The sequence below is a fragment of the Oncorhynchus masou genome, chromosome 29, assembly GCF_036934945.1.
Source record: "Oncorhynchus masou masou isolate Uvic2021 chromosome 29, UVic_Omas_1.1, whole genome shotgun sequence".
Classification (NCBI taxonomy): domain Eukaryota; kingdom Metazoa; phylum Chordata; class Actinopteri; order Salmoniformes; family Salmonidae; genus Oncorhynchus; species Oncorhynchus masou.
This window is the reverse complement of record NC_088240.1, coordinates 73,867,831-73,881,988: the sequence shown is the minus strand read 5'-3', so window position 1 is coordinate 73,881,988 and position 14,158 is coordinate 73,867,831.

Here is a 14,158-nt window from a genome sequence, read left to right as displayed (position 1 = left end):
GCTACTGTGTGGGTTTGAAATGTGAAACATAATGAAACATATGAAACAATATGAAACATGTAATATAATTAATACACATTCCAGACATTCTGTATAACAACTTGTTAATGTCCATTCTAGAATGCCCTTCTGGTATAACATACACTATGATACATACCTTCTAGAGGTATACTGATTGACAGTGTGTGTATTCATACCTAATATATTCCGTTAATATGTAATATACTCACTTAATAACCTCGGCTCTGAATCATTTCTCTAATAGCTCTTTAGAGACGTTTGCCTCTACGGACCCCCTAGGCAGTCCACTGAGCTGTGTCAATCAGAATAAAATAGTCCCAGTCAGTATAATTCCTCTACACTTAATATACCACTATGTAACACTTGACAATCTCCAGCCTGATTGTGTGGGTCTGCTCTGCAATTTAACAACACTATGTTTGCCGGGGCAACCAGCTACTGGCCAAGAATGGCTACATCTGCTTACGAGGACTTAAAGAGCAATTCTGCCCTTTCTCTCTTCTAACTCCTAGTGGTTGAGCCACTGTCACCCTGTCTTCGCTGGCAATTACAGGTAGATGTTGCCTTTGTTAGTCTGACAGTTGGTCAAATGAAGGACAGGAGCTGTGCTCTCACTCACTGGGTGAGATGGGGACACAGGACATGATGGTCGTGTAGGGTTAAAGGAGGATGTGGAAGGGTGAAGAGAGAAGCCTTCGGATCCATCTTAGCAAGATGTCGCTAGATACAATTTTCCAAAATGTCCGACTCTACCTGCGGAGGGAGGGAATGAAATTGCGTCATTCTCAGGGACAGTCAAACACTATGAAATAAGAACATGTTACTGTACATACACTTCTCTCAAACATGTTGATTTGTTTAAATAACTACTCAAGTACATTGTGTCCAATATATCCTACTATAGTGCCAAGAGCAAAAGTTCTGTGAGGGAAAATTTGGCGTAGCAGTGCCACCTATTGGTAGACAGTCTGACTGACACACTGACTGACTCTCTAACACAGGTAAATTCTCTTTGTGACAATACTTTCAAATCATGAGAAAAATACAATCAATGAGTTAAATAAAGAATCAACTATCGGCCGTATCTATTCAGCTGTCAGAAATAAATAGATGTTGATGGATGTGAATCATGTGAAACAGGGTGAGTCTTTACAGAAAGGAAAGAAGAGCCATTTGAAGACATTTGTCACAACTTCACACACTAATGAATTATGTATTTATCTGTGGTTCAAGTTACAAGTACATATTATTAATACACTTCAGTTGGATCTGGAGATATCGTTTTTACCACAATACTGCAATCTCAAACTAAATTCTGCTTTTGAACATATGGTGTGAACGCAGGTGCAGATATCAGCCATATACTGATAAACCACATCAAAATATCTACCAAAATAGATTTCCTCTCTCCATCAATTCCAATCTCAAACGAGTTCCCAATCCCCTTTCATCATTCTAAATGGAATATCATCAACGTGTGAGAAAGATCATTTGAAACGCAGAAAAGCAGAGACAGATTGACTAAAGCAATCTGGGAATCTAGAGGAGAAACAAGACGAACACATAGAGTAGCAGCAACACAGACATGTGGACAACATGTCTCCCTCAACATGTGTCCTCTGATGGTGCAGTTGTTGATTAAACACACACACACACACACACACACACACACACACACACACAGACACAGGCACACACAGACACAGGCACATACACACACACACACACACACACACACACACACACACACACACACACACACACACACACACACACACACACACACGCACACACGCACACACGCACACACGCACACACGCACACACACCCACACACACACACACAGGCGCACACGGACACGTACATTCATGCATATTCACACACACAGACACAGGCACACACGGACACGCACATACATGCATATTCACACAAATACAGGCACAGAGACACAAAAGGATGGTATCTTCCTCTATCCAAAGTTCCAGTACATCTTGGCGGCAGAGGCACTAAACAAAACACAAAGGTTTAAAAAACACAAAGGAATCAAACTTAGCCTTTTTCAACACTCCATCTTCATTCACCATCATTTGAGGGAGATAAAAAAGAAGGCGTCAATGTCTGCATTTCCCCTCCTTTTCTCTCTCTTTGTCCCCCCTCTCGTTGTCTGTCTTTGCTCTACGGCGGCTGGGTCTGATGGCTGACTGGCTACTGGGGCCAGACTGAAAGCCCAACGGCAGGTATGTTTCAGACAACAGTATTGATTCTATTATCCTGCATGCTCTACTCTCTACCTACCTCCCCCACCGCCACCAGCACAGTCCCCTCAGCCTCTGTCTTCTCCCTCCATCAATCTGTGTCACCGGGAACACAAACACACATACACGCTAAAACACACGCACATATGAACATATATATGCATATGCGCAACCCCTCCCAAAAAACAAAACACAAACTGTCTTACACACACGTACACACACACATAAATACCCCCCCCACACACACACATAAATACCTCCCCCCCCCCACACACACACACACACAAAGTCTGTCTTCTCGCTTTCCCCCTCCTTCTTGCTTTCATGGTCTCATTCTCCAGTCTCCTCTCTCTGTTCTGAGCATCCCTCCCACTTCTACATGCCTTGTCCCCAATCTAAAACTCTCTCTCTCTCTCTCCCTCTCTCTCCTACCCTCCATATCCCTCTCGCTTTATATCTCACGTTTTTCGAATAACACGTTTCCACTTACCCGCCCAGCCCCCTCTTTGCAATCTGTGGGCTCTGTGCTGGTGTGTGTGTGTGTCTGGGAATGAGGAGAAATGTGTGTGTTAGACAGGGGGAGCTTAGAGGGTGTCAGAGAGGCTCGGAAGCAGAGGGAATGGAGGGGGAGGGTTAGAATTTCAAACAGGGTGAGAAGTGAAGGTGCACCAAGCCAAAGGAGAGCACATGGACCTGCGATCCTGATATCACCACTGCCTTCCAGGTTTACATCAATCATCCAGCCATTAATATCTCTACAGTTAATAAACGGCAGCTTGAATGACAGAGAAAACACCAAATAAACCGCCCAGATAGGAGGACCAAATCAATAATGGAGTAAAGCATGCAGCCTACTACAGTAAATCCATTATTCCCATAGAAACTAGCATTAACGGCTGGTAATAACCAAAGGCTGATGCCAGGCTCATGGCAGTCTGCTGGGATATCTGTGTTGCTCTCAGGTCCTCAGAGAGAACATCTTGTTACCTCATTTGTACATATGTGCTTATTGTATAACAGAATCACAGGGCCCCTGAGGGGAATGCGGACCTGAAACAGAATCTTATTTAGCCACTTGGTTGTCTGTTCAGAGAGACAGGTCATAAATGTAAGGTTTGATGTGTAAGCATCATGATTGGTCATAAAGTGCTCTAACCTTGTTACACTGTAAAGACAATCATCGATGTGCACAAGTCTTTGAGGGCGCTGGAGCGTCTAAATCATGTGTGTGTGTGCATGAGTGCTTGCTTCCATATGTGTGTGTGTGTGTGTGTGTGTGTGTGTGTGTGTGTGTGTGTGTGTGTGTGTGTGTGTGTGTGTGTGTGTGTGTGTGTGTGTGTGTGTGCACAAGTCTTTGAGGGCACGGGAGCGTCTAAATCATGTGTGTGTGTGCATGAGTGCTTGCTTCCGTGTGCACCGATTTCTCTTTAGCCTATAAACTATGGTCTAACGATAATAGCTGTTTGTAATCTTAATTTAGCAGCCAGCAGGTGGCGGTTGAGGAGCGGAGGCATATTGACCAGGAAAACAACAGACATTAACAGACAAAGGAGATCCTATCAGACATCAAAGAGTCCTACTTGGGGAGATCATTTATCAGACTGATCCTCTGTATCATTCAACCAGGCTTTTAATACAGATCTTCACTGGAACCTCTCGTCATTCTGATATAACATCAGACCAAGACCTTATTAAGCAGAGAACTCAACAGCAGCCGAATGAATTATTCCACAAAACACACCAAAACCAGCACCATCATTACCAACGACAACATCATTACCAACGACGCCATCATCAACAACGACACCATCAACACCATCGACCGACACCATCATTACCATTGACACCATAATTTCCATCGACAACATCATTACCATGACACCGTCATTACCATCAACACCATCATTACCATCAACACCATCATTACCAACGACATCATCATCAACAACGACACCATCAACACCATCGACCGACACCATCCTTACTATCGACATCATCATTACCATCGACACCATCATTACCACCATTACCATCAACACCATCATTACCATCATTACCATGACACCATCATCACCACCGACACCATTATTACCATCAACACCATCATTACCATCGACACCATCATTACCATCATTACCATCATTACCATTGACACCATCATTACCGTCAACACCATCATTACCAACGACACCATCATCAACAGCGACACCATCAACACCATCGACCGACACCATCCTTACCATCGACACCATCATTACCATCGACACCATCATTACCATCAACACCATCGACACCATCATTACCATCGACACCATCATTACCATCAACACCATCGACAACATCATTACCAACGACACCATCATCAACAACGACACCATCATTATCATCAACACCATCATTACCATCGACGCCATCATTACCATCGACACCATCATTACTATCATAACCATGACACCATCATTACCATCGACACCATCATTACCATGACACCATCATTACCATGACACCATCATTACCATCAATACCATCATTACCATCGACACCATCATTACCAACGATACCATCATTACCATGACACCATCATTACCATCGACACCATCATTACCATGACACCATCATTACCATGACACCGTCATTACCATCATAACCATGACACCATCATTACCATCGACACCATCATTACCATGACACCATCATTACCATGACACCATCATTACCATCGATACCATCATTACCATCGACACCATCATTACCAACGATACCATCATTACCATGACACCATCATTACCATCGACACCATCATTACCATGACACCATCATTACCATGACACCGTCATTACCATCATTACCATGACACCATCATTACCAACGATACCATCATTACCAACGACACCATCATTACCAACGACACCATCAATACCAGACAAAAGGCAAAAGGCAAAACATTCATTTTCAAGCTCATTCATTTTCAGCTACTCGCCTGACAGAGTGAGTGCCAGCATACCTTCCTGTATCTGTTTCTGAGCCTACCACTCCAGGCTGGAAGCTATCTCTGAGACCTTTGCACTTAAATAGCAAGAGCCACTCGTGGTGCTGGGGCTTTGAGACAGAGAGACACAGACGCACACAGATATGCTGTCCTAGACAGGTGCATCTGCCGGCGGCTCTGCTCTGCACCGCATCACTCCACTGTCAGACAGCACAAAGAGTGTTGCAGAAGATGTGACGTCATTGGTCTGAGTCGGTCCATCCCCCCCTCTCAAGTCTGGGCTGTTCTAACTAGCATGTTGCACTGTATATGTTTGGATCATACAGATTACATAGATACCTGTACAGTTGGCTGGCTGTGTGTGTGTGTGTGTGTGTGTGTGTGTGTGTGTGTGTGTGTGTGTGTGTGTGTGTGTGTGTGTGTGTGTGTGTGTGTGTGTGTGTGTGTGTGTGTGTGCAAGTGTGTGTGTGTGTGTGTGTGTGTGCATGTATGTAGGCAGGCTGCATTATCTACCCAGACTACCAATGAGCTCTGATCAGCCATGTGGATAAAATACCCACTGATCCAATCAGTGATATCCAGATCTCTCTCTGCCACAATGATGCAGATGACAGTGACAGAGACAAAGAAAGAAAGCTCCCTGTTCTCACTAAAACGATAAAACGACAGAGGATACAAAAATGATAGAGACAAGAACACAGAAGGAGAGAGAGGGAGAAAACGCAACCCTTCCACGCTCGACACGTCAGGAATTTGACAAAGGTGCATCTGTCTGGCACGGCAGGAGAAAGGCGTTGTGGGTATGATAAAGAACAGCGCTGAATCAGCAGAATTCTGATATATGCCCCCTTTTGTCCCTTCCAGGAGAGGAGAGGAGCCACAACGCAATGCGGATGCCTGTTGTCTTAGCTACTAGCCCAGACACACTGGGGGGACGAGAGGAGGCAGGGGGAGGGAGGGGGAGGTTGGTTGAGTTAGCATGAAGGGGGGATGCAGCAGGAGAGGAGGGGGGCTTTTGGGAGGGTGGTGAGGGGTTGGCTGTTCGCAAGCAACTGATATATTTCTCTGACTGTGAATGCAAACCTCAGGAAAACGGAACACAAAGAGTACATGTTCTGGAGTGATATGAGAGACAAGAACACAGACGAGAGAGCCATAGACATGGATCATGTTACACAGAATGAATGTGGGTGCATGACACCCAGTTACATAGCTAGAATGTGGGATGTTATATGATATTATTACCCTGTATGAAAGTAAAGCAGGGAGAGGAGAGACTAGAATAATGTTACCACTGTGCAGGATGGCAGGCATTAGTGAATTCTTTATTCCAGACAGGAGGACAAATTCTGGGTATCATCGATCAGAACCACAGAGCCAGAGGCTGCAGAACAATGACAGTCTGGTAACGACTGAAAATGAACACTTGTACTAGTTTTGGCCAGTAGAATCCAGTCAAATGGCTGCAGGAAAGAGGGAATGCAGTATTGAGGTGTGTTATCGTGTGGAGTGAGATACAGTATGATATTGGATCTGAAGGTCTAGTTAAGGACTTTAAGAGGCACCTATAGAGAGAGAGCTCTGGGACCGTATTTTGGCCTTCAAGGAGAGGTAGTCTACAGTAAGTGCACTGTGCAGTGTTCAGTACATAGTACAACGTACTGACCCAGAGTAGTGATATGTAATAACACTGGGCTGTAGTGCTTGATTCAGAGGGGTTGGGTTAAATGCAGAAGACACATTTCAGTTGAATGTATTCAGTTGTACAACTGACTAGGTAACCTTTCCATCTCCCTTAACTCCCTTATATGCCTGGACATGGAGTTCACTGATGCTGCACTGTAGGTACTAGACACATGCTGTTAAAATAGACTGATCTGAATGATACAAGTAGAAGCAAAAGAGACCAGACAGGAGGCAGCCCATGCATTCCATTGAATCCAACTCAACTCAACCTTCCACGACAGAAAAAAACAAATGGATCACATAATGAAAAATGGCCTCCATGCACAGTTCAGTAACATTGTCTGTTCTTCAATATAGAGCAAATGTTATCTTTTATGATCTATACTAGCCTGTGTTGTCTTGTTAGTGACCTATACTAGCCTCTGTGTTGTCTTGTGATCTAAACTAGCCTCTGTGTTGTCTTGTTAGTGACCTAAACTAGCCTCTGTGTTGTCTTGTTAGTGACCTAAACTAGCCTCTGTGTTGTCTTGTTAGTGACCTAAACTAGCCTCTGTGTTGTCTTGTTAGTGACCTATACTAGCCTCTGTGTTGTCTTGTGATCTAAACTAGCCTCTGTGTTGTCTTGTTAGTGACCTAAACTAGCCTCTGTGTTGTCTTGTTAGTGACCTATACTAGCCTCTGTGTTGTCTTGTGATCTAAACTAGCCTCTGTGTTGTCTTGTTAGTGACCTAAACTAGCCTCTGTGTTGTCTTGTTAGTGACCTAAACTAGCCTCTGTGTTGTCTTGTGACCTAAACTAGCCTCTGTGTTGTCTTGTTAGTGACCTATACTAGCCTCTGTGTTGTCTTGTGATCTAAACTAGCCTCTGTGTTGTCTTGTTAGTGACCTAAACTAGCCTCTGTGTTGTCTTGTGACCTAAACTAGCCTCTGTGTTGTCTTGTTAGTGACCTATACTAGCCTCTGTGTTGTCTTGTGATCTAAACTAGCCTCTGTGTTGTCTTGTTAGTGACCTAAACTAGCCTCTGTGTTGTCTTGTTAGTGACCTAAACTAGCCTCTGTGTTGTCTTGTTAGTGACCTAAACTAGCCTCTGTGTTGTCTTGTTAGTGACCTAAACTAGCCTCTGTGTTGTCTTGTTAGTGACCTAAACTAGCCTCTGTGGTGTCTTGTTAGTGACCTAAACTAGCCTCTGTGTTGTCTTGTGACCTAAACTAGCCTCTGTGTTGTCTTGTTAGTGACCTAAACTAGCCTCTGTGTTGTCTTGTTAGTGACCTAAACTAGCCTCTGTGTTGTCTTGTGACCTAAACTAGCCTCTGTGTTGTCTTATTAGTGACCTAAACTAGCCTCTGTGTTTGTCTTGTGACCTAAACTAGCCTCTGTGTTGTCTTGTTAGTGACCTAAACTAGCCTCTGTGTTGTCTTGTTAGTGACCTAAACTAGCCTCTGTGTTGTTTTGTGACCTAAACTAGCCTCTGTGCTGTCTTGTTAGTGACCTAAACTAGCCTCTGTGTTGTCTTGTTAGTGACCTAAACTAGCCTCTGTGTTGTCTTGTTAGTGACCTAAACTAGCCTCCGTGTGGTCTTGTGACCTAAACTAGCCTCTGTGTTGTCTTGTTAGTGACCTAAACTAGCCTCTCTGTGTTGTCTTGTTAGTGACCTAAACTAGCCTCTGTGTTGTCTTGTTAGTGACCTAAACTAGCCTCTGTGTTGTCTTGTGACCTAAACTAGCCTCTGTGTTGTCTTGTTAGTGACCAACTAGCCTCTCTGTGTTGTCTTGTTAGTGACCTAAACTAGCCTCTCTGTGTTGTCTTGTTAGTGACCTAAACTAGCCTCCGTGTTGTCTTGTGACCTAAACTAGCCTCTGTGTTGTCTTGTTAGTGACCAACTAGCCTCTCTGTGTTGTCTTGTTAGTGACCTAAACTAGCCTCTGTGTTGTCTTGTTAGTGACCTAAACTAGCCTCTGTGTTGTCTTGTTAGTGACCTAAACTAGCCTCTGTGTTGTCTTGTTAGTGACCTAAACTAGCCTCTGTGGTGTCTTGTTAGTGACCTAAACTAGCCTCTGTGTTGTCTTGTGACCTAAACTAGCCTCTGTGTTGTCTTGTTAGTGACCTAAACTAGCCTCTGTGTTGTCTTGTTAGTGACCTAAACTAGCCTCTGTGTTGTTTTGTGACCTAAACTAGCCTCTGTGCTGTCTTGTTAGTGACCTAAACTAGCCTCTCTGTGTTGTCTTGTTAGTGACCTAAACTAGCCTCTGTGTTGTCTTGTTAGTTACCTAAACTAGCCTCCGTGTGGTCTTGTGACCTAAACTAGCCTCTGTGTTGTCTTGTTAGTGACCTAAACTAGCCTCTCTGTGTTGTCTTGTTAGTGACCTAAACTAGCCTCTCTTTGTTGTCTTGTTAGTGACCTAAACTAGCCTCTGTGTTGTCTTGTTAGTGACCTAAACTAGCCTCTGTGTTGTCTTGTTAGTGACCTAAACTAGCCTCCGTGTTGTCTTGTGACCTAAACTAGCCTCTGTGTTGTCTTGTTAGTGACCTAAACTAGCCTCTGTGTTGTCTTGTTAGTGACCTAAACTAGCCTCTGTGTTGTCTTGTTAGTAACCTAAACTAGCCTCCGTGTTGTCTTGTGACCTAAACTAGCCTCTGTGTTGTCTTGTTAGTGACCAACTAGCCTCTCTGTGTTGTCTTGTTAGTGACCTAAACTAGCCTCTCTGTGTTGTCTTGTTAGTGACCTAAACTAGTCTCTCTGTGTTGTGTCATGTACTTTCTCTAACAGTCCTATACTTACCACAGTGTTTGTCTTGGTGGTGTGACTCCAGGGGTGCTTACTGTAGGTTGTGGTGACACCGCGGGGAAAGCTAGAAGGTTGTACAGTTATCTCCGGGCTGTTTATTATGTGAAACCATACAACCAACTACCTCACACCGCAGCACACTCTGTAGTAGCACTCCCTCTGCCACGTCTTCACCAGCCGGCCAGGTGTCTGTCTGTCTGTCTGTCTGTCTGTCTGTCTGTCTGTCTGTCTGTCTGTCTGTCTGTCTGTCTGTCTTGTCTGTCTGTCTGTCTGTCTGTCTGTCTGTCTGTCTGTCTGTCTGTCTGTCTGTCTGTCTGTCTCTGTCTTGTCTCTCTGTCTGTCTCTCTGTCTTGTCTTGTCTTGTCTGTCTGTCTGTCTGTCTCTCTGTCTTGTCTTGTCTGTCTGTCTCTCTGTCTTGTCTTATCTGTCTGTCTCTCTGTCTTTTCTCTCTGTCTTGTCTGTCTGTCTGTCTGTCTGTCTGTCTGTCTGTCTGTCTGTCTGTCTGTCTGTCTGTCTGATCTGTGGGTCTGTCCGTTTGTCTGAATGGTCAAAATATAATCTGTCTGTTAATAGACATGTCTTTTTTGATGATGATGATAGCATACAATACATACAAGGGGAGTTTAGACATATCATTTTACAGAAAGCACACACACACACACACACACACACACACACACACACACACACACACACACACACACACACACACACACACACACACACACACACACACACACACACACACACACACACATCGTTATTATAAATGTCAGGAGAAAACTGTGCACAACTGGTACCACCAGCCACCACCGCAATCATTTCTGGGGCACTGTTGCCCTCTTGTGGCGACTGACCTTGCTTTGTCCCCTCTCTCTCTCCACTCCCTCTCAGCAGCGCTCTGACAAGCATCACGCTCGTCTCGTAACACAGTGCTACCTCACCCACTTCACTACAGAGTGGCCTGAAATATCTATTCTGACCCCATAATGGTTTTAAATACATTATCTCTTACTGTCAATATACACTATGTGGCTGCATATCCTCTTCTGATAGTTATGAGTTATGATATAAACACATTAATGAAATGTAATGAAATACCACAGTTAAAAATAGCTGTCCTGCATAATTTCTGTGGGCTGTTGTCATAATAGCTTTATACAAAATTATAGTTGATGTAGTTATTGAACATTTTATAAATAAAGCATTTTTTATTTTAAAGTGCTTACATCTGCAAATCCAAAATCAGAAATGTCTTTGAGACGATTCTTGTCATTGTTCCTCTGTGTTTATCAGGAGCCTCTACCCTGAAGGGTTTTAACCAAATTAGTTGACTCATTTAGCTAAACGGATTTCTGCTGTAAAGGTTGAATGGGGAGCACAGTGACCTGCACTAAAATGAATGGGCCTGCAATGATAAAGTCACACTGTGTGTTTGTGCCATAACGGCCTGCTTTCCCGCAGTTTGTGAATGGTACTACCTGTGCAATTAATACTGACGCATATCGTTAGCCTTGTGGATATAGGTTCAAATCCCTCCCGGTGCTCAGCTGAAGAAATGAAGTGAAGCTGTGAAATTGTAGCTATGCGACTGTAGCTATGCAACAGATTGTTTGTGTCTCTCTCTGCCTTTGAAAAGCAATATCTCTGTGTTTGTGTGGCGTGTGGTTTTGGAAAGCTGTTACGAGGGTTATCATACTGCCAGTCGAAAGTTGTCAGATGACATTAGCAAGAAGGAAACAAATAAAAGATCAGTGACTGTGTTTTTCCCCACCTATCTTTCTGCAGACCTTACTTCGAACTTTCGCTAGCTAGCTATCCGTGGATGAGGCTGGTATGTGAACGGAGAGAGCGAGATACACCCAGACACATCCAGCCTCAGAACACTCCCTCAGCCAATCAGATGATTCCAGGGTTACCATGGCTATGCCATTCAAACGTTGCCAGGTGGAATTCTCTTCCCCCTCCATCCTCTTCCTCTTCACGCCCCTCCCCCTTTTGGACTGTGCTCAAATTCTTAATCCCCCCTGTCTGCTTCTCTCCCCTTCTCCTTTCCACCATCACCCTCTCTCGTTCCTCTCCTGTCCAAAAGTGCTGGCCTCCCTGCCCCTCCCTCTCTCCACTCAGCTGACCTTTTTCTCCTCACCCGCCCTCGTCACTCCTCGTTTCCCACCTCTTATCCTTTTAGTCACCCTCTCTCTACAAATCCCCCTCCTTCCCCTTCCCCCTCCCTTTCCCCCGCTCAGTTCCCTGCCTGCAATCTTTTTCACAGTCAAATCACGCAGGAATGCAGCGTGGTTGTGCCATTATCGGCTATCCCCCTCTATCTTTCTCTAGTCGTCTCTCTCTCTCATCGTCTCTCTCTCTCTCTCTATTTCCTCAGCAGGTATGTCTGTGTGTCTGGGGGCCTGAGGCAATTCCACCAAGAAAGCTGGCCAACTTTAAGTGTCTGTGCTGGGGCCGGTGTCGCAGCCTACATAGTATTCTGCCAGCAATGGACTCCTAAACCCTCAGAGACCTATACCACACTATTACGTACAGTACTTTGTCAGTTTCCATCTCCCCATTCAACCCTTCACTTCAAAACCCTCTGATCATCGTAGCTAGGAATTGCCTCAGAATATAACTTCTGGCGCCAACAGACATGGCCGCCTCGCTTCGCGTTCCTAGGAAACTATGCACTATTTCGTTTTTTTACGCGTTATTTCTTACATTGGTACCCCAGGTAATCTTAGGTTTTATTACATACAGTCAGGAGGCACTACTGGATATAAGAGCAACTTCAACTCACCATCATTACGACCAGGAATACAACTTTCCCGAAGTAGATCCTGTGTTTTGCCCACCACCCAGGACAATGGATCGGATCCCAGCCGGCGAACCAAAACAACGACGCCGTAAAAGGCGCAGATGAAGCGGTCTTCTGGTCAGGCTCCGGAGACGGGCACATCGCGCACCGCTCCCGAGCATACTACTGGCCAATGTCCAGTCTCTTGACAACAAGTTGATGAAATCCGAGCAAGGGTAGCATTCCAGAGAGACATCAGAGACTGTAACGTTCTTTGCTTCACGGAAACATGGCTCATTCGAGACACACTATCAGAGTCATTACAGCCAGCTGGTTTCTTCAAGCATCGCGCCGACAGAAACAAGCATCTTTCTGGTAAGAAGAGGGGCAGGGGGGTATGCCTTATGATTAACGAGACGAGGTGTGATCATAACAGCATACAGGAACTCAAGTCCTTCTGTTCACCTGACTTAGAATTCCTCACAATCAAATGTCGACCTCATTATCTACCAAGAGAATTCTCTTCGATTATAATCACAGCCGTATATATTCCCCCCCAAGCAGACACATAGATGGCCCTGGACGAACTTTATTTGACTCTATGTAAACTGGAAACTACATATCCTGAGGTTGCATTCATTGTAGCTGGGGATTTTAATTATCAAGGCTAATCTGAAAACAAGACTCCCTAAATTCTATCAGCATATTGATTGTGCTAGCAGGGCTGGTTAAACCCTGGATCATTGTTATTCTAACTTCCGCAATGCATATAAGGCCCTCCCCCGCCCTCCTTTCGGAAAAGCTGACCACGACTCCATTTTGTTGCTCCCAGCCTATAGACAGAGACTAAAACAGGAAGCTCCCGCGCTCAGGTCTGTTCAACGCTGGTCCAACCAATCTAATTCCACGCTTCAAGATTGCTTCGATCACGTGGATTGGGATATGCTCCTCATTGCGTCAAACAACAACATTGATGAATACACCGATTCGGTATGCGAGTTTATTAGCATCGGCGATGTCGTACCCACAGCATCTATTAAAACATTCCCAAACCAGAAACCGTGGATTGATGGCAGCATTCGCGCGAAACTGAAAGCGCGAACCACTGCTTTTAACCAGGGCAAGGTGACCGGAAACATGACCGAATACAAACAGTGTGGCTATTCCCTCCGCAAGGCAATCAAACAAGCTAAGCATCAGTATAGAGACAAAGTAGAGTCGCAATTCAACGGCTCAGACACAAGAGGTATGTGGCAGGGTCTCCAGTCAATCACGGATTACAAAAAGAAAACCAGCCCCATCGCGGACTAGGATGCCTTGCTCCCAGACAGACTAAACAACTTCTTTGCTCACTTTGAGGACAATACAGTGCCACTGACACGGCCCGCTACCAAAACCTGCGGACTCTCCTTCACTGCAGCCGACGTGAGTAAAATTATTTAAACATGTTAACCCTCGCAAGGCTGCAGGCCCAGACGGCATCCCCAGCCGCGTCCTCAGAGCATGCGCAGACCAGCTGGCTGGTGTGTTTACGGACATATTCAATACCAATCCCCAGTCTGCTGTTACCACATGCTTCATGAGGGCCACCATTGTTCCTGTTCCCAAGAAAGCTAAGGTAACTGAGCTAAACG